The sequence below is a fragment of the Triticum aestivum genome, chromosome 1D, assembly GCF_018294505.1.
Source record: "Triticum aestivum cultivar Chinese Spring chromosome 1D, IWGSC CS RefSeq v2.1, whole genome shotgun sequence".
Classification (NCBI taxonomy): domain Eukaryota; kingdom Viridiplantae; phylum Streptophyta; class Magnoliopsida; order Poales; family Poaceae; genus Triticum; species Triticum aestivum.
The window spans coordinates 185,634,370-185,655,847 of NC_057796.1; positions in this window are offsets into that span (position 1 = coordinate 185,634,370).

The window sequence follows — 21,478 nt, forward strand, 5'->3', positions numbered from 1 at the left end:
CCACAAGGCACCAGGGCGCGCTAGAGGCCCCATCGCGCCCTGGTGGGTAGTGGGGCCCATGGGAGTCTTTTCCACCGCCTCTCAGCTCTATAAATACCCAAGTATTCTAGGATCCCTAGGGGAGTCGACGAAAAACAATTCCAGCCGCCGCAAGTTCCAAAACCATGAGATCCAATCTAGAGGCCCTTTCTGGCACCTTTCCGGAGGGGAACACGATCACGGAGGAGTTCATGATCCTCATTGGTGCTTCTCCGATGATGCGTGAGTAGTTTACCATATACCTACGGGTCCGTGGGCAGTAGCTAGATGGCTTCTTCTCTCATTTTGATTCTCAATCCAATGTTCTCCTCGATGTTCTTGGAGATCTATTTGATGTAATGACTTTTTGCGGTGTGTTTGTTGGGATCCGATGAATTGTGAGTTTATGATCAGATCTATCTATGAATATTATTTGAGTCTTCTTTGATCTCTTATATGCATGATTATTATAGCCTCGTATTTCTTCTTCAAAACTTTGATTTGGTTGGGCCAACTAGATTGATTTTTCTTGCAATGGGAAGAGGTGCTTTGTGATGGGTTCGATCTTACGGTGCTCAATCTCAGTGATAGAAGGAAAAGTGACACACATGTATCGTTGCTATTAAGGATAAAAATATGGGGTCAATTCCTACATGAATAGATCTTGTCTACGTCATGTCATCGTTCTTATTGCATTACTCCATTTTCCATGAACTTAATACACTAGATGCATGCTGGATAGCGGTCGATGTGTGGAGTAATAGTAGTAGATGCAGGCAGGAGTCGGTCTACTAATCTTGGAGGTGATGCCTATATACATGATCATTGCCTTGGATATCGTCATAATTATTTGCTCTTCTATCAATTGTCCAACAGTAATTTGTTTGCCCACCGTATGCTATTTTCTCGAGAGATGCCACTAGTGAAATCTACGGCCCCGGGTCTATTTCCTATCATACTGTTTTCAAATCTATTATTCCAAAAATCCAAGAACTTGCTGCAATTGTTTTGTGCTTTTGTCAGATCTATTTATCCAATCTCATATAATTTAATCTATGTCAATATTGAGGATGGATTGACAACCCCTCTTACGCGTTGGGTTGCAAGTATTTGTTATTTGTGTGCTGGTACTGTTTACATAGTGTTGCTTGGTTCTCCTGCTGGATTGATATCCTTAGTTTCATAACTGAGGGAAATACTTACCACTGTGGTGCTGCATCATCCTCTCCTCTTCGGGGAAATACCAATGCAGATACAAGCAATCAGGAAGTTTTGCCCTAGTCATCTTCCCAGCTTCACAAGCACTAGACAGATGGTCCTTGTTGAACTTGACGCCCTCGATGCCAATGATGTGCTTCCTCTTCACGAGAGTGTGCAAGTTCCTCATACCCGCATGTGCTAGCCTTCGATGCCAAAGCCAGCTTTCTGAAGCTTTTGCTAGAAGACATACGACTAGTTGTGGTCCTGCAGAGAAATCTACCATATACAGATCACCTCTTTGATTACCTTTGAAAGCTTGAGATTTGTCAGAAGCCATTAGCACAAGACATCTATATTTTCCAAATATCACAATCATGTCAAGATCACAAATCATTGAGACAGATATTAGATTGTATCCAAGGGATTCAAGAAGCATCACTTTATCCATGTGTTGATCCTTTGAGATAGCAACCCTACTAGACCCAATACCTTGCTTTTACTAGTGTCAGCAAATGTGATATGGCTTTTTGTAAACGGTTGAAGAGTATAGTCCGTGAGAAGACTTCGATCACCAGTCATGTGGTACAGCGCAACCATTGTCCATGATCCATTCAATGGCTTTCGGAGTTGTACCCTACATAGAAGTTAGTAGGATAGTCTTCACCAAGAGTGTTGTGAAGAACAAAAGTGTATCAATAGAAACGTTCATCATAGGTAATTTTGGTTGAGGATATAGTAGGACGATCATCAAGGAAACCATGGCTGAAATAAATGGTAAGCCCATTTTGACATTTTATCTTGCGCCCAACAAGATTTTCCAGATCCCGACATTGTCTTCAGAAGTCAATGTTTTTCGGCTAGAGACACAAACCTGCAAGAGAAGTTAATTCTTCTTAACCACCCTGTAAGTGCATCTAATGCCACCCCTAGTTGGTTTTGGAGTATTGACGACAAACATGGTTGAGGGACTAATGTGTTTGTGAGAATTGCAGGATAACACGGGTTGTAGTCCCTCATTGATTCGGTTTACGTACCAGAGATGGCCCCTAAAAATGTATGGAGACAGTGAAGACAATGGTGGTTCATGAAGACATTCACGTTGAAGACAATTACGTGTGAAGACATTCACTTGAAGACTATGGAGTGCGAAGACATAGTTTCTTTCGTAGTTTCATTTTCTTCTTTTTGAGTCATAGGAACCACTGTACTGTTAAGTGGGGTCAAAGTGAACAAAGTCAGAAGACTGACGTGATGCTCAACCCAAAACCTATGTCTTCGAGCGAAGACAATGAGAGCAAATCTTATCCAGAATTGGATGAGTCAGCTTTGCTTGTAGCCCAAGCCAAGCTGTCGCGTGTGTTTGAAATCCAACCGTTGGACACGTGTCGGTTCCTTAGTGACCCAGGGTCATTTTGGACATATCATGTCGGGTTGCCTCCTGGCTATAAATAGCCCACCCCCTACACCATAAATTGGTGGCTACTCAGAGTTAGTGCATGGCTTTTGTCGGTTGAGAGCAACCCACCTCTAAAGCCTTTGAGAGAGAGAGAGATCCTTGTGAGGACAAAGCCCAAAACACCCAGAGCCAAAGAGTGTTAGGCATCACTGAAGTCTTTCTATCCACGTGACTTGAAGACTTGTTACACTTGAGGACTATGTATCCTCCAGCCGGTTAGGCGTCACGTTCTGAGGATCCAAGAGTCATTGTGGATCGCCGGTGAACAAAGTATGTGAAGGTTTGGAAGTCTACCTTGAAGACTTATCAGAGTGATTGGGCGAGGACTGGGTGTCCTTAGCTCAAGGGGAATAAGGTGAAGATGTGGTCTTCTGAGTTCAATCTCAGCCTCCCTAACCAGACGTACAGTTGTCACAGCAACTGGAACTGGTCTACCAAATCCTTGTCTTCACCAAGCTACTGGTTCTATCTTCCAACTCATTTACATTTCAGTTTGTCTTCGTGAAGTCATTCCTTGCTTGCCTGATCTGATTGACTTCATTGTGTTAAGACAATTACCTGTTTGGCTTCATTCTATCTTCCAATGCGATATGTGCTACCTAGCTGCTATTAGTCTTCGTGCTTTCATTATACTACTTACTTGACTATGGCCTGTATAGTGTAGTTTATCTTCCACTGCATATCATATAGGTTCAATTTGATTGTTTGTCTTCAAAGACCTCGTGATTTCAAGACTTACATAAAAATCGCCTATTCACCCCCCTAGTCGATAACTAGCACTTTCAATTGGTATCAGAGCAAGGTGCTCCCTTGTTCTGTGTGATTCGGTTTAACCACTTGGAGTTTTAGTTATGTCGACTGCAGGGATAATCAAGGTCTCTACTGTGTGCCCCGTCTTCGATGGCACTGATTACCCATACTGGAAGAATAAGATGTGTATGCATCTTGAAGCCATTGAAATCGACCTCTGGTATGTCGTCAGAACAGGCATTCCCAAGGTCGGTGAAGGTGTCACCGCTGTTGTTGTCAAGAGGTTCGCACAACTGGACTCGGCCGCCAAGAACATCATCTGTGGTCATCTAACCAAAGGATAGTATGGCCGTGTGAGTGCTTTGGAAACTATGAAGCTAGTCTGGGACTGGCTGTCCAAGGTCAACAAAGGCGTCTCAACTCAGAGAGACTCAAGGATTGATGTGCTTCGCAATCTCTTCAACCACTTCAAGAGAAATCACATTGAGAATGTCCAGCTCACGTTCGATCGCCTCGCTGATATCACAAATGAGCTTCGCGCACTCGGCGCCACTGAGATTACCAATCATGAAATAGTGGAGAAGCTAATTAGATCACTTGACAGCTCATTTGACACTTTGGCCCTAATGATTGGAGAATGCCTTGACTTCAAAGATCTCGATCCGTCTGACATACTTGATAGGCTCAATACACATGAGTTCCAACTATCTGAGAAGAGAGATATCTATGGCCCCAACTATGGCCGATCTCGTGCTTTGAAGGCAAAAGCCGTTTCCTCATCTGAAGAAGAATTTGATTGCAATTCTAGTGATCCTAAAGACATTGGCAAAGAGCTAGCAATGCTTGTGAGAAAGTTCCAAAAGTTCTCCAAGAAGAATCGCTTCGGAAAGTCATCAAGATCCAGCTCAAGAAATGACGAGGCTTCCTCCCATGACCACAAGAAGAGAACATGCCACAAATGCCAGGTCACTACATATCAGAATGTTGTCAATGGGACAGGGAAGCCAAGAAAAAGAAGAAGAGCAAGGAATACGAGTCTGACGACAAGAAGAAGAAGAAATCCTCAAAGTCTTCATCAAAGTCTTCGTCTTACAAGAAGAGCTCATCTGGCAAGGCTCGTGCATTCATTGGCAAGGAGATGGATTCAGAGGAGGAGTCTGCTTCTGAGGAGGCGGAGGTGGAGTCTGAGGAGGAGTCTGATTCAGGCGTGGCAAGCCTGGCTCTAGCATCGGCATTCGTCGCCAAGTCCATCTTCAACACTGAAGACAATGGTCACGTTGCCGATGCTGCAGCCGATGATGAGGACGACTCTGCTCCGACCTACTGCTTCATGGCACGAGGTGCCAAGGTAAACTCACGCGATGCTTACTTTCAGACCTCCAGTGAAGATGACTCTGAGTGTGAATCAAAACCCAGCTATAAGACTATTGCTAAAATTGCAACTGAACAACAAACTACTATGGAACACATTCAAAAATTGCTAGTCAAAAGCGATGACCTATTGGACGAGGAAATGAATTGAACTTAGTCCTTAATTGAAGACATCAAAACTCTTCGCGTTAAGTACGAGGAACTTGAAAGTCGTCATGAAACCCTCTCAGCCACTCATGAGAAGCTTTCCTATGATTATCTTCAAAGGAAGCAAGATCTAGAGAACCTGAGAGCGTCTCATGAAGATCTTCAAGAGGAGAACGATTCACTACTCGCTCAACAGACCAGTTCCGCTCAGGAAGATTTGTGCCACCATGTTTAAAATTCCTTGAGCGTGACAATGATGTCTCTATTGCTAAATTCTACTGCCTCTGATGCTGCAATATCTTTAACTACTAATGTGGTAACTAACCCCTCTTCTGAGGATACCACTACTATTGCTGATGAGAATGCCAGGTTGAAGACATTGCTTGAAACAGGCATGTACAAAAGCCTCAAAGGGCACCAGACACTATGTGATGTCCTCAAGAAACAGATTCTGAACCGAAACCCTAGGAAAAAGGGTGTTGGTTTCGAGAGGAAAATGAATCCTGATGGTTCTTACTGGAAGCCTGAGTAGTACCCCAAAACCACATGGGTTGCTGCAAAGGGTCCTTCAGTAGATCCATCTACCTTATCTGGCTTCACTTGTGCTAATCCTATTGTTATTGATGAGTCCTTTGACTCAAATTATAAGCTGTTTAAGAATCAGAATGGTGAGGTGTTTGCCAGATTTATTGGTACTAACTGCAGGAACGGGTCGCCTTTGAAGAAGATCTGGGTTCCTAAGAGTTGTCTTGAGAAACTTCTTGTGAATGTCATCATGACACCACTAGGGAAGAAGACAAACCCCAGACCAAAGGCTTCATATGGCCCTAAGGCTTCATACAGACAGAGGACCTCACAAGGTCACCCTAACAGCAATGTTTTGCCGGGAAATCATCAGACTCATGAATATGAGCGTGTTTCTTCTAACCGCTATGTACACAAATAAAAAACTTTTCTGCATATTCATTTGAGTACTATTCACCTCCTGCAAAACTATTCGGTAGGGCTCCAAAGCCAAAGTTCTCAGATGCTACACTTAGACTCATTGCTTCTGAGCCACCCCTTAAGATGTGGGTGGTTAATTAGAATTAACTTCTCTTGCAGGGAAAGGTCTCCAGCCGAAAATCATTGACTTTTGAAGACAATGTTGGGGACCTAAAATATCTTGTGGGATGCAAGAGAAAGTGCCAAAATGGTCTTACCATGTATTTCGTCCCAGGGTTTCTTGACGAGCATCCTATCTTACCAAACAAGAATCTTAACTTTGATAGTATGCTTGTTCTTTATATGTTTGTGCTTCACAATACTCTTGGTGAAGCCTATCCCGCTAACTGCACTGTAGGGTACGACTCCGGAAGCTACTGAATGGATAATGGATAGTGGATGCACTAACCACATGACTGGTGATCGAAGTCTTCTCATGGATTCAAACCTATGTCCTTCTACTAAAAGCCACATCACGTTCGTTGACACTAGTAAAAGCAAGGTATTGGGCTTAGGTAGAGTCGCTATCTCAAAGTATCAACACATGGATAAAGTGATGCTTGTTGAATCCCATGGATATAACTTAATGTCTGTCTCAATGCTTTGTGATCTGAACATGATTGTGATATTTGGAAAATATTGTTGCCTTGTGCTTATGGAATCTGACAAAAATCTCTAGTCTTCGAAGGTTATTGAAGAGGTGATATGTATATGGTAGATTTCTCCGCAGGACCACAACTTGCCATATGTCTTCTAGCAAAAGATTTAGAGTATTGGCTTTGGCATCAAAGTCTAGGACATGCGGGCATGAGGAACTTGCACACTCTCGTGAAGAAGAAGCACATCATTGGCATTGAGGGCGTCAAGTTCAAGAAGGATCATCTATGTGGTGCTTGTGAAACCGGGAAGATGACTAGGGCCAAGCATCCCTCGAAGACAATCATGACTACATCAAGCCCCTTCGAGCTGCTACACATGGACTTATTTGGCCCTACTCACTACTCTACCCTCACTACCACTACACATCTCTATGGCTTCGTTAGTGTTGATGATTATTCAAGATACACCTGGGTGCACATATTTCTATATAAGACTGAAGTGCAGGATATCTTCAGAAGATTCGCCAATCGTGCCATGACCAACTATGGCGTCAAGATCAAGCACATCAGGAGTGACAATGGCACGAAATTCAAGAACACTGGCATCGACACTTATCTTGATACACTGGGCATCACTCATGAGCTCTCTGCTCCATACACACCTCAGCAGAATGGCGTCATGGAGCGCAAGAACAGAACCCTCATTGAGATGGCACGCACGATGCTTGATGATTTCAAGACTCCAAGAAAGTTCTGGCCTGAAGCCATTGATACTGCTTGCCACATCATCAACAGAGTTTATCTTCATAAGTTCTTCAAGAAGACATCCTATGAACTCCTGACTTGTAAGAAGCCAAATGTTAGCTATTTCAAAGTCTTCGGTGCCAGGTGCTGGATCAAGGATCCAAATCACACTTCAAAATTTGCACCGAAAGCACATGAAGCTTTTATGCTTGGTTACGAAAGGATTCACACACCTACAGAGTCTTCAACCTCTTTCACTATAAAATGGTTGAAACTGTAGATGTCCGGTTCGATGAGACTAATGGCTCGCACAGAGAGCACCTGCCAAATGTGCTAGATGAAGCTTCCCCTATTGAATCTATCAAGCTTATGGGTACTGGAGAAATCATACCCATCGAGGAACAGGTAGAAGAAGAAATTGTCATTCCAGCACCCACTACACGTGAAAACAATGCTCAGTCTGAGAGAGCACTGATGATGAAAATTGCAATCAATAAGAGCAAAGTCTTCGCCCTGTTCATCCTCGGGTTGCCAATGAAGTTCAGATTGAGAAGATCATCGATAGTATCAATGCACCTGGTCCTCTCACTCGATCACGAGCTACGCAACTAGCAAATTTCTTTGGGAACTTTGCATTTGTCTCTGTATCTAAATCCAAGAAAGTTGATGAAGCCTTCATGGAACCTGAATGGATTCAAGCGATGCAAAAAGAGCTTCAACAGTTTGAGCTGAACAATGTCTGGGAGCTAGTCAAACGTCCTGATCCTCACATGCACAATATTATTGGCACTAAATGGATCTATCACAACAAGCAAGATGAACATGGTCAAGTCGTTATAAACAAGGCCCGTCTCATTGCCCAAGGTTCCACACAAGTGGAAGGAATTGACTTCGATGAAACCTTTGCTCCTGTGGCTAGGCTTGAAGCCATTCATATACTGCTAGCCTATGCTAACCACAACAACATTCTTCTGTACCAAATGGATGTGAAAAGGGCCTTCCTCAACGACAAAATTGAAGAAGAAGTGTATGTAGATCACCCCCCTGGTTTTGAAGATCCAAAGCGTCCTGATATGATCTACAAACTCAACAAGGCACTGTATGGCCTCAAACAAGCACCTCGCGCTTGGTATGACACACTCAAAGACTTCCTGAAGAGCAAAGGCTTCAAACCTGGTTCTCTAGATCCCACTCTCTTCACGAAGACATATGATGGAGAACTATTTGTATGCCAAATCTATGTGGATGACATTATCTTTGGCTGCACTGATAAGAGATACAATGATGAGTTTGGGCATATGATGCAAGAGCAATATCAGATGTCCATGATGGGAGAGCTAAAGTTCTTTCTTGGTCTTCAAATCCGTCAACAGAGAAATGGCATCTTCATATCACAAGAAAAATACCTCAAAGATTGCCTGAAGAAGTTTGGAATGCAAGACTACAAAGGGTCCACGACGCCAATGCCAACCAAAGGCCAATTGGGCCCCAACGACAATGGTAAAGAGTTCGATCAAAAGGTATACCGCTCCATGATGTGTTCTTTATTGTATTTATGTGCATCTAGGCCAGATATAATGCTTAGCGTTTGCATGTGTGCCCGATTCCAAGCGGCACCAAAGGAATCGCATCACCTCGCGGTGAAGCGGATACTTCGATATTAGCCTCACAACCCAACACTAGGATTATGGATCCAAAGGGCTCAGAGTTTGATCTAGTTGGATTCTCAGATGCTGATTATGCTGGTGACAAGGTTGATCACATGTCCACATCAGGCACATCTCACTTTCTTGGACGATCTCTTGTCTGTTGGTCTTCAAAGAAGCAGAACTGTGTATCACTCTCCACTGCTGAATCTGAATACATTGCTGCTGGATCTTGCTGCGCTCAGCTTCTCTGGATGAAGCAAACCCTCAAGGATTATGGCATCAACATGAAGCATGTGCCCCTCTACTGCGACAATGAAAGCGCCATCAAGATCGCTCACAATCCAGTTCAGCACTCGAAGACAAAGCACATTCAGATCCATCATCACTTTCTTAGAGATCATGTGTTGAAGGAAGACATTGATATCATTCACATCAACATTGTAGAGCAATTGGCAGATATCTTCACGATGCCCTTGGATGAGAAAAGGTTTTGCAAGCTGCGGTGTGAGCTAAATATCTTAGAATCCTCGAATGTCCTATGAATGGACACACATCCTAACGCTTATGCATATTGATGACTTAGGTGCGCAACACATGAAGTAACGTATATCTTCAATTCGTGAAGACTTACCCTCTGAGTTTGAATACATTAATGTGAAATTTGACTTCGGAGCAACACGATAATTGTGCGTCGTGTTTGGGTCTAATATTTCCTATACGGTGGGTAACGCCACTACCAACCTTTCTTGAAGATTTTCATTTGGCGTCTTGATTAGATTATCTTCATAATTGGTTTGTCTTCAACATTGGTTTGTATTCAAGGTTTATCTTCGCCATGTTGATTTGGTCTTCACTGATATATATATATGTGTGTGTGTGTGTATGTATATATATATATATATATATATATATATATCTGTGTGTGTGTGTGTTCTGTCCTCTACATCATTCACTTATAGCTATGTCTTCAAATTTCCATTTTCTGCACTAAGTGAATGTAATCGGACCCTAACCCTTTCTGTGCTTATCCCTCAAACTCTCTCTGTCTCTTCATATGCATTCTATTGACACGTGTCGAATGTATTCACTATGTCCTTATCAGTTGAAGATACATAGATGCACATTTAAAATTGCTTTTATTATCTCTATCCTTTTTTGCCTGAATATCGGGGAAGCCAGAACGACTACCCGACAAACCAGGCGCGTGTGGGGTCGCGGCTCCACCTTCAATAAGTTGCATGTTTGCCACGTGTCCTTCAGATGTGAACTGCCAGGGGCACCTGAGTAATTGCATTGCGCCGTCCCTCCTCCTTGTAAATACTTCACCCCCTGCGGTCATTATCTCTTCTCCCCTCGCCGTCTCGCTCAAACCCTAGCGCCACTGCTAGCTTCCGACGCCACCAGAGACGAAGCGCTTTGCTGCCGCGACCTCTCTGACGTTGTCTTTACGCGAGCCATAGACATCTTCCTCCCGCCGCCACCGTAGGTGTCTTCCGCGGCCAAGTTAGGGCACGGGAGATTGGACTGCTCGGCCTCCAACTTTCCCGTCTAGCAGTTCTTCGTGCGGTAAATATGAACTCACTTTTTACCGTTTATTAGATCTGATTGATCTATCCACATCCTCCAAAAGTTGTTTTTGCTCTTCCAAATCTGGATCTCATCTCTTCTGAATCTCATATTCTGCAAAGTACTTTCACTTATGAATGATTCACATCTAGTTTGATTCCTCACTTGTACTTATTCATGGATTCGTACAAATCTAGAACCAACTCACATGTATAAGTGAATGTCTTCGCGCTATGAGGTCAATGTCTTCAAACTGGTTTATCTTCAAAATCTTCTGAGAATGCATATGACCTCTTCCCCTTCCCCCGCATCTCTAATGCTGTCACACGTACATGTCCACGGGAGAATCCCTTGGTTCTCATAGTCTGCATTCATTTGCAGAGTTCTTATAACATCACATTGAATCACCTGAAGCCAGCTCCTGTCTGACCAGCCGACTGAAGCCAACCACAGTTGTGAAACCATTCAGTCTGAAGCCAATGGCAGGAGAAAAATCTACAAAGAAGGGTGGCGGGCAGCACCGGGACAACACTGCTTTGGACCTGCCCCCAGATCTCTATGAGCAATACAAGTCTGACCCTGGAGAAACCTATGGTGAACGCAAAACTCATGTCCAATGGATTTGAAGATATTGCGCAGAGGAATGGTTTTAGTATCACTTTGTTACTTTTGAGTATGCAAAGAAGAATGCTGTGAGGCCACCATGGGCCAATATTGTGTACAGGAAGCTCTACCCCAAGACAAAGGCTGAAGCCATTGCAAAAGGCTTCTATCCTTGCATGGTCAGAGGACCTCAGCCTGAAAATGCCGACCCATCAAGTCTCCGATGGTGTCGCGAAGACAAACTGTTTGAACAAAACTTCCAGTTTGTGAGCGCTTCTACAGTCCAGAACAAGAAGGACTTGGGGATTGACTTCAACCCTGGTCCAGCTGCTCCAAGGCCAGATGGCAGTCGTGAAGCTGAACAGAATCTCATTGGTCCTTTCAATAGCTTTGATGGGCTTCTCTTTCACATCGCTGCACAAAGGGCCACTATTGAAGAAGCTGCTGGTGAAGAGGAACATGAGGATGTTCCAGAGCCTCTTAAGCCAAAGAAAAAGTCTATGGCTTCAAAATCTACTACTGCTCCAAAGGCTTCAAGTGTGAAGCCAATGCAATCCGCACCTCCTGAATCCAGTGTGTAGTCTGAGGACTTGTCTCGCATCTCCAAGAAGTCCAAGAAGCCCAAGAAGATTTCAGGGCATGGCCTCACGCCAGCAAACATCCTGTGCAACGAAGAGGATTTCATAGATCTGTCCAGTGATGAAGATCTTGCTGATGATGTCCTGGAAATGCTTATCAAGAGCAAGCAGGAGGTTGAAATGTTCAAAGATTTGCCTCTCTTTGATGTTGATATTCTCAACAACTTCATCGATGAATGGTTTGAAAACACTTCTCTCAACATTGATGATCTGCAGCTGCCAATTGACATCAGCGTCACATTCTAGGGCTGCATAGCCAAAAAGCTTGCTATCACTCAAAAGATTGTTGAGCTGAAAAACAAAATAGACCATGCAAAGGCCCTCTTCAAGAAGCATATGGCCAAGCAAATGATGATTGACCTCAAGGCTGAGTTCCAAAAGAGATGTGATGAAGCCAAGGGCTCACGTGAATGCATGAAGTACTATGCTGAGAAGTGTGTACATGCTCACAATGAGGCTGTGAAGAGAAAGACTCTTGGGCGTCCAAGCATTGACCCCAAGCTGGCTGCCAAGAAGAAGAAGCCTGTTGTTGCTGACCCTGAAGCCCCAAGGCAGGAAAGACCAAGCATTGTCTTCCCTGCCAGCATGACTGGCTCGAAGCCAAAGGTCCCTTCAGCAGCTTCTGAGCAGAAGAAGACGAAGCAGGCTGAAGCTGAAGCCAAGAAGCGAAATAATCATGAAGCTTCTGATGCTGCTCCTACCAAGAAGAAGCTGAAGACAAAGTCTTCAAAGTCTTCTCGCAAAGAACATGCTGCTCCCCAAGAACCAATGCTCGTTGAGCCCATTTTTGTTGCACTGCCAGCTTCCACCAACCATGAGCATCGTCTCGTCGTGCATGAGCCTCCTACCACAGAGGCTCATGAGCCTCAAGTTATTCTAGCTGCTGACCCCATCGCAGCTGAAGACATTGGTAATCAAGACAATGTTGAAGATGATGAAGTCCTTCCTCGGTTTCCCCAGCTCATGCCCAAGGTGATATTATCGCCTGCTCCCACGAACAGTGAACAAGTTAGCATTGGCGGTCCCACAACGCCAATCACACAAGATGAGCACCACCCCAGCTCCCCATTGCATGAAGTCATACCTCGCACACTGCCAGCTCAAGTCACCACTCCAGTGATTGAGACCCCACAAGACACAACAGAAGACATGGAGAAGACCACTCCCTCACCACAGGCGTCGCCATCTTTCTGAAGGCTTCGCAGAGGCCCTAGGCCCACGGTCTCCATGTCAAGCATTCCCGAAGAAGATGTGCACACCACAAGCTCAGTAGCACGTCAAGTGTTTCCTGAATCCATCCCTAAAGCTACTGCTCAAGAGTCTGAAGCCAAAGAGGCTGAAGATATTCCGGCTGCATCAGCTGATGAAAAAGAAGAAGAATATCGTGAAGTTATTCCCCCTACCGTTGAATCAAGAGAAAATGAAGATGAGATTGTGCCTGACCCGCCAGTTGTTGAAAGCACTGAAGCTCCTGCACCTGATTCTACTACTGCCATTGAAGCCACCCCTCAGTCTGATGCCCCTAAAGCCATAGAAGATCTTCATCCATCCTCCTAGGATGTTGCTGTTGGGAATCGTTGCATGGAAAACAAAAAAAAATCTACACACATGCAATGATCTATCCATGGAGATGCATAGCAACGAGGGGGAGAGTGTGTCTACGTACCCTCGTAGACCGTAAGCGGAAGCATTTCTCAACACGGTTGATGTAGTCGAACATCTTCGCGCTTCAACCGATCAAGTACCAAACACACGACACCTCTGCGTTCTGCACACGTTCAGCTTGGTGACGTCCCTCGCCTTCTTGATCCAGCAAGACGTCGACGTAGTAGATGAGTTCCGTTAGCATGACGGTGTGGTGACGATGATGGTGAAGTGATCCTCACAGGGCTTCGCCTAAGCACTACGAAAATATGACCGAGGGTGTAAACGGTGGAGGGGGCACCACACACGGCTAAACAATTGTCTGGGGAATGCTAGGCGCACCCCCCTATATATATATATATATATATATATATATATATATATATATATATATATAGGTGGGAGGGGGAGGGGAGAGGCCAGGAGGCGCCCCAAGTAGGACCGAATCCTACTTGGGCTCCTCCCAAGCCGCGTGCCCCCCTACCATATATATCGGAGGGGTAAGGAAAGAGGGGGAAGGGGAAATCCTATTCCTTTCTTTCCATTCGTCCTTCCCTTTCCTTCTCCACCTTGGCCGGCCCATATGGGGGGGGGGCGCACCAGCCCCTTGTGGATGGTGCATTTCCCCTCTTGGCCCATAAGGCCCATATCTTTTGTCGGGGGTGCCCGAAACTCCTTTCCGGTGAACCGATAAGTACCTGGTACCCTCCGAAACACTTCTGGTGTCCGAATACCATCATCCTATATATATATCAATCTTTACCTCTCGACCATTTCGAGACTCCTCGTCATGTCCGTGATCTCATATGGGACTCCGAACAACATTCGGTTACCAAATCACATAACTCATATAATACTATATCATCAACGAACGTTAAGCGTGCGGGCCCTACGGGTTCGAGAACTATGTAGACATGACCGAGACACCTCTCCGGTCAATAAGCAATAGCGAAACCTGGATGCCCATATTGGCTCCTACATATTCTATGAAGATCTTTATCAGTCAAACCGTTATGACAACATACGTAATTCCCTTTGTCCATCGGTATGTTACTTGCCCGAGATTTGATCGTCAATATCTTCATACCTAGTTCAATCTCGTTACCAGCAAGTCTCTTTACTCGTTCCATAATATATCACCTCATGACTAACTCCTTAGTCGTTTGCTTGCGAGCTTATGATGTGTAGGGCCCAGAGATACATCTCCGATACTCGGAGTGACAAATCCTAATCTCGATATATGCCAACTCAACAAACACCTTCGGAGATACCAGTAGAGCATCTTTATAATCACCTAGTTACGTTGTGACGTTTGATAGCACACAAGGCATTCCTCCGGTATCCGGGAATTGCATAATCTCATATTCGAAGGAATATTTATTTGACATGAAGAAAGCAATAGCAATAAAACTGAACGGTCATTATGCTAAGCTAACAGATAGGTCTTGTCCATCACATCATTCTCCTAATGATGTGATCCTGTTATCAAATGACAACTCATGCAATGGTTAGGAAATCTTGACCATCTTTCATCAACGAGCTAGCTTAGTAGAGGCTCACTAGGGACACGGTGTTTGTTTATGTATTCACACGTGTATCAAGGTTTCCGATCAATACAATTCTAGCATGAATAATAAACCTTTATCATGAATAAGGAAATATAAAATAACAACTTTATTATTGCCTCTAGGGCATATTTCCTTCAGTCTCCCACTTCCACTAGAGTCAATAAGCTAGTTCACATCACCATGTGATTTAACACCCATAGTTCACATCGCCATGTGGCCAACACCTAAAAAGTTTACTAGAGTCAATAATCTAGTTCACATCGCCATGTGATTAACACCCAAAGAGTACTAAGGTGTGATCATGTTTTGCTTGTGAGAGAGGTTTAGTCAACGGGTCTGTCACATTTAGTTTCGTATGTATTTTGCAAATTTCTATGTCTACAATGCTCTGCATGGAGCTACTGTAGCTAATTGCTCCCACTTTCAATATGTATCCAGATCGAGACTCAGAGTCATCCAGATCGATGTCAAAGCTTGCATCAACGTGACTCTTTACGACAAACTTTTTATCACCTCCATAATCGAGAAACATTCCCTTAGTCCTCTTTAGGTACCTAAGGATAATTTTGACCGCTGTCCAGTGATCTACTCCTGGATCACTAATGTACCCCCTTGCCAAACTCATGGCAAGGCACACAATAGGTCTGGTACACAACATGCCATACTTTATAGAACCTATGGCTGAGGCATAGGGAATGAGTTTCATTCTCCCTCTATCTTCTACAGTGGTCGGGTTTTGAGTCTTACTCAACTTCACACCTTATAACACAGGCAAGAACCTTTCTTTGACTGGTCCATTTTTGAACTTCTTCAAAACTTTATCAAGGTATGTTCTTTTGTGAAAGTCTATCAAGCATCTTGATCTATCCCTATAGATCTTGATGCCCAATATATAAGCAGGTTCACCGAGGTCTTCATAGAAAAATTCTTATTCAAGTATCCTTTTATGCTATCAGAAATTCTATATCATTTCCAAACAATAATATGTCATCCACATATAATATCAGAAATGCTACAGAGCTCCCACTCACTTTCTTGTAAATACAGGCTTCATCGTAAGTCTGTATAAAACCATATGCTTTGATCACCTCATTAAAGCGTATATTCCAACTCCGAGATGCTTGCACCAGTCCATAGATAGATCACTGGAGCTTGCACACTTTGTTAGCACTTTTAGGATCAACAAAACCTTCTGGTTGCATCATATACAACTCTTCTTTAAGAAATCCATTAAGGAATGCATTTTTAATGTCCATTTGCCAAATTTCATAATCATAAAATGTGGCAATTGCTAACATGATTTGGAAGGACTTAAGCATCGCTGCGGGTGAGAAAGTCTCATCGTAGTCAACCCCTTGAACTTGTCGGAAACCTTTTGCGACAAGTCGAGCTTTCTAGACAGTAACATTACCATCAGCGTTAGTCTTCTTCTTGAAGATCCATTTATTCCCTATGGCTTGCCGATCATCGGGCAAGTCCACCAAAGTCCATACTTTGTTCTCATACATGGATCCTATCTCAGATTTCATGGCCTCAAGCCATCTGTCGGAATCTAGGCTCGTCATAGCTTCTTCATAGTTCATACATTCGCCATGGTCTAGTAACATGAATTCTAGAACAGGATTACCGTACCACTCTGGTGCGGAACATGCTCTGTTCGACCTACAAGGTCCAGTAGTAACTTGATCTGAAGTTTCATGATCATCATCATCATTAGCTTCCTCTCTAGTTTGTGTAGGCATCACGAGAACAGATTTCTCTAATGTGCTACTTTCCAATTCGAGAGAAGGTACGATTACCTCATCAAGTTCTACTTTCCTCCCACTCACTTCTTTCGAGAGAAACTCCTTCTCTAGAAAGGTTCCATTCTTGGCAACAAAGATCTTGCATTCGGATTTGTGGTAGAAGGTGTACCCAATTATTTCCTTAGGGTATCCTATGAAGATGCACTTCTCCGATTTGGGTTCGAGCTTATCAGGTTGAAGCCTTTTGACGTAAGTGTCGCAACCCCAAACTTCAAGAAACGACAACTTAGGTTTCTTGCCAAACCATAGTTCATACGGTGTCGTCTCAACGGATTTAGACGATGCCCTATTTAACGTGAATGTAGTTGTCTCTAATGCATAACCCCAAAATGATAGTGGTAAATCGGTAAGAGACATCATAGATCACACCATATCTAATAAAGTACGGTTATGACGTTCGGACACACCATTACGCTGTGGTGTTCCAGGTGGCGTGGGTTGTGAAACTATTCCACACTATTTTAAATGAAGGCCAAACTCGTAACTCAAATATTCGCCTCCACGATCAGATCATAGAAACTTTATTTTCTTATTACGATGATTCTTCACTTCACTCTGAAATTCTTTGAACTTTTCGAAAGTTTCAGACTTGTGTTTCATTAAGTAGATATACCCATATCTGCTCAAATCATCTGTGAAGGTCAGAAAATAACGATACCCGCCGCGTGCCTCAACACTTATTGGAGGACATACATCGGTATGTATTATTTCCAATAAGTCATTGGCTCGCTGCATTGTTCCGGAGAACGGAGTTTTAGTCATCTTGCACATGAGGCATGGTTCGCAAGTATCAAATGATTAATAATCAAGTGATTCCAAAAGCCCATCTACATGGAGTTTCTTCATGCGCTTTACACCAATATGACCTAAACGGCAGTGCCACAAATATGTTGCACTATCATTATCAACTTTGCATCTTTTGGCATCAATATTATGAATATGTGTATCACTACAATCGAGATTCAATAAAAATAGACCACTCTTCAAGGGTGCATGACCATGAAAGATATTACTCATATAAATAGAACAACCACTATTCTTTGATTTAAGTGAATAACTGTCTCGCACTAAAAAAGATCCAGATATAATGTTCATGCTCAACGCTGGCACCAAATAAAAATTATTCAGGTCTAAAACTAATCCCGGAGGTAGATGTAGAGGTAGTGTGCTGACGGCGATCACATCGACCTTGGAACCATTCCCGACGTGCATCGTCACCTCATCCTTAGGCAATCTTCGTTTAATCCGTAGCTCGTGTTTTGAGTTACAAATATGAGCAACCGAACAAGTATCAAATACCCAGGCGCTACTACGAGCATTAGTAAGGTACACATCAATAACATGTATATCAAATATACCTTTGTTCACTTTGCCATCCTTCTTATCCGTCAAATACTTGGGGCAGTTCCGCTTCCAGTGACCAATCCCTTTGTAGTAGAAGCACTCAGTTTTAGGCTTAGGTCCAGCTCTGGGCTTCTTCCCAGGAGTGGCAACTTGCTTCCCATTCTTCTTGAAGTTCCCCTTGTTTCCCTTGCCCTTTTTCTTGACACTAGTGGTCTTGTTAACCATCAACACTTGATGCTCTTTCTTGATTTCTACCTCCGCAGCTTTGAGCATTGTGAAGAGCTCGGGAATTGTCGTGTCCATCCCTTGCATATTATAGTTCATTACGAAGCCTTTGTAACTTGGTGGCAGTGATTGAAGAGCTTTGTCAATAACACTATCATCTAGACGATTAACTCCCAGCTGAGTCAAGTGATTATGATATCCACACATTCTGAGTGTGTTCACTGACAGAACTATTCTCCTCCATCTTGCAGCTATGGAACTTGTTGGAGACTTCATATCTCTCAACCCGGTATTTGCTTGAAATATTAACTTCAACTCCTGGAACATCTCATATGCTCCATGACGTTCAAAACGTCTTTGAAGAACCAATTCTAAGCCGTAAAGCATGGCACACTGAACTATCGAGTAGTCATCATATCTAGCTTGCAAAACGTTCATAACGTCTGCATCTACTCCTGCAACAGGTTTGTCACCTAGCGGTGCATCAAGGACATAATTCTTCTGTGCAGCAATGAGGATAATCCTTAGATCACGGACCCAGTCCGCATTATTGCTACCATCATCTTTCAACTTAGTTTTCTCTAGGAACATATCAAAAATATATAGGAGCTATATCGTGAGCTATTGATCTAAAACATAGATATGCAAATCTATAAGACTAAGTTCATGATAAATTAAGTTCAATTAATCATATTACTTAAGAACTCCCACTTAGATAGACATCCCTCAAGTCATCTAAATGATACGTGATCCAAATCAACTAAACCATGTCCGATCATCACGTGAGATGGAGTAGTCATCAGTGGTAAACATCTCTATGTTGATCATATCTACTATATGATTCACGTTCGACCTTTCGGTCTCCAGTGTTCCGAGGCCATGTCCGTACATGCCAGGCTCGTCAAGTTTAACCTGAGTATTTCGCATGTGCAAAACTGTCTTGCACCCGTTGTATGTGAACGTAGAGCCTATCACACCCGATCATCACGTGGTATCTCAGCATGACGAACTATCGCAACGGTGCACTCAGGGAGAACACTTATACCTTGAAATTTTAGTTAAGGGATCATCTTATAATGCTACCGCCGTACTAAGCAAACTAAGATGCATAAAAGATAACCATCACATGAAATCAAAATATGTGACATGATATGGCCATCATCATCTGGTGCTTTTGATCTCCATCTCCAAAGCATCGTGATGATCTCCATCGTCACTGGCTTGACACCTTGATCTCCATCGTAGCGTCATGGTCGTCTCGCCAACTATTGCTTCTATGATACATCCATTTTGCATCATGCTTTTATATTGATATTTAATGCATTATGGGCTGTTATTACACATTATATCGCAATAGTTATGCCTATTCTCTCTTATTTTATAAGGTTTACATGAAGAGGGAGAATGCCGGCAGCTGGAATTATGGACTGAAAAAGGAGCAAATATTAGAGACCTATTCTGCACAACTCCAAAAGTCCTGAAACTTCATGGAGCATGTTTTTGTAATATATAAAAAATATTGGGCGAAGGAAGTACCAGAGGGGGGCCACCAGCCAGCCACAAGGGTGGAGGGCGCGCCCCCCGACCTTGTGGGCCCCCTAGCAGGCCTCCTATGCCCATCTTTGGCTATATGGTGTGTTTTGACCTGGAAAAAATCAGAAGGAAGCTTTCGGGGCGAAGCGCCGCCGTCTCGAGGCGGAACTTGGGCAGAACCAATCTAGGACTCCGGTGGAGCTGTTCTACCGGGGAAACATCCCTCCGGGAGGGGGGAATCATCTGTAACATCCCAAATTTTCAATTTGGAATGTTTTACAATTAATCACTACTAGGGAAAATCCTAGTAGTAGCGCGGGTTTTGATGCTATCAGCAGCGCGGGTAGCCGCGCTACTACTACGGCGTTACAGCTAACAGTTAGTAGTGGCGCGGTAGGAACCCGCGCTACTACTATTGACTATATCTGTAGCGCTTTTATTGAACGCGCTACTATTAAATAGTTGTATCGCTTTTCTATCCCCGCGCTACTGCTATATCTTTCATCATTTTCCCTGTTCTTTGCCCCGTTTCACGTTTCAGTTTATAGTTTATAAACTGCAACTTGTTTCAGTTTATAGTTTAGAAACTACAACTTCACATGTACCAGATAACAATCTCATTAACCACCATACCATATAGTCATACAGTAGTCATACAATAGCATAAAGCATTATAGGTACTCATACATAGTCAACATGCATCCTCACATGAATATAGCATATATGATAAGCAGTACTAGCTAGGTAGTCTAACAGCCACACATATATAGCAGTTCTACTAGGTATATATAGTCTATGTAGTTCTAGACGATATCGACGAAGATCATCATCCTCAAGCCTGTGCGGTGGGTGTTACTGATAATTATTAGGATGGCCTGTCCAACACGAAGATTCTTGCCAATGAGGAATCTCTTCCACCCAACCGAGTTTAAGTGTGTGCGATCGTCCGTGTCCATGCGGTAAGTACAGGTGGTGACGGAGCCCCTTGCGGTAAGGCGTAGTCCAGCTGAGCCTTCTTCATCAGGCTCGATACCACAACTCACAGATAGGCTCTTTGGCAATTTCTGAATAAGAAAAACTTATCAATTAATAAATAGCCTCGACATACTCTTGCAAATATATTTCTATCAAGTATAGATTTCAACACTATCAAAAGACACAGTACTACACATTTGTACTAAACATGAATTCTACTAATAAGTATATATGGATTATCTACACTATTAATAGTTCCTTGGATTCTACATTAATAAGCATGTGATCGCACTCTACACTAAAGCATATCATCGACTAGATTCCACACAGCATATCATTGGACTCTACACTAAAGCATATCATCGACTAGATTCCACACAACATATCATTGGACTCTACACTAAGCATATCATCGGATAATTTGCATTTGTAACTATAACATACCATATCATGCCGGTCGACCATGGTACTTGTCAGGCGGGTCATGAATGGCACCCCGACAAAGTCATCACGTGGCGGAATTATGTCCCATAGGTTGCACACCTCCTCCTCGCTCAGCCTCATTCTTTGAGCTACGATGGCTTCATGAAGTGGGTCCTCATCATCTTCATCATCTTCCACCAGGTTGATATAAATGACAACCATCTTGGGTCTTTCTA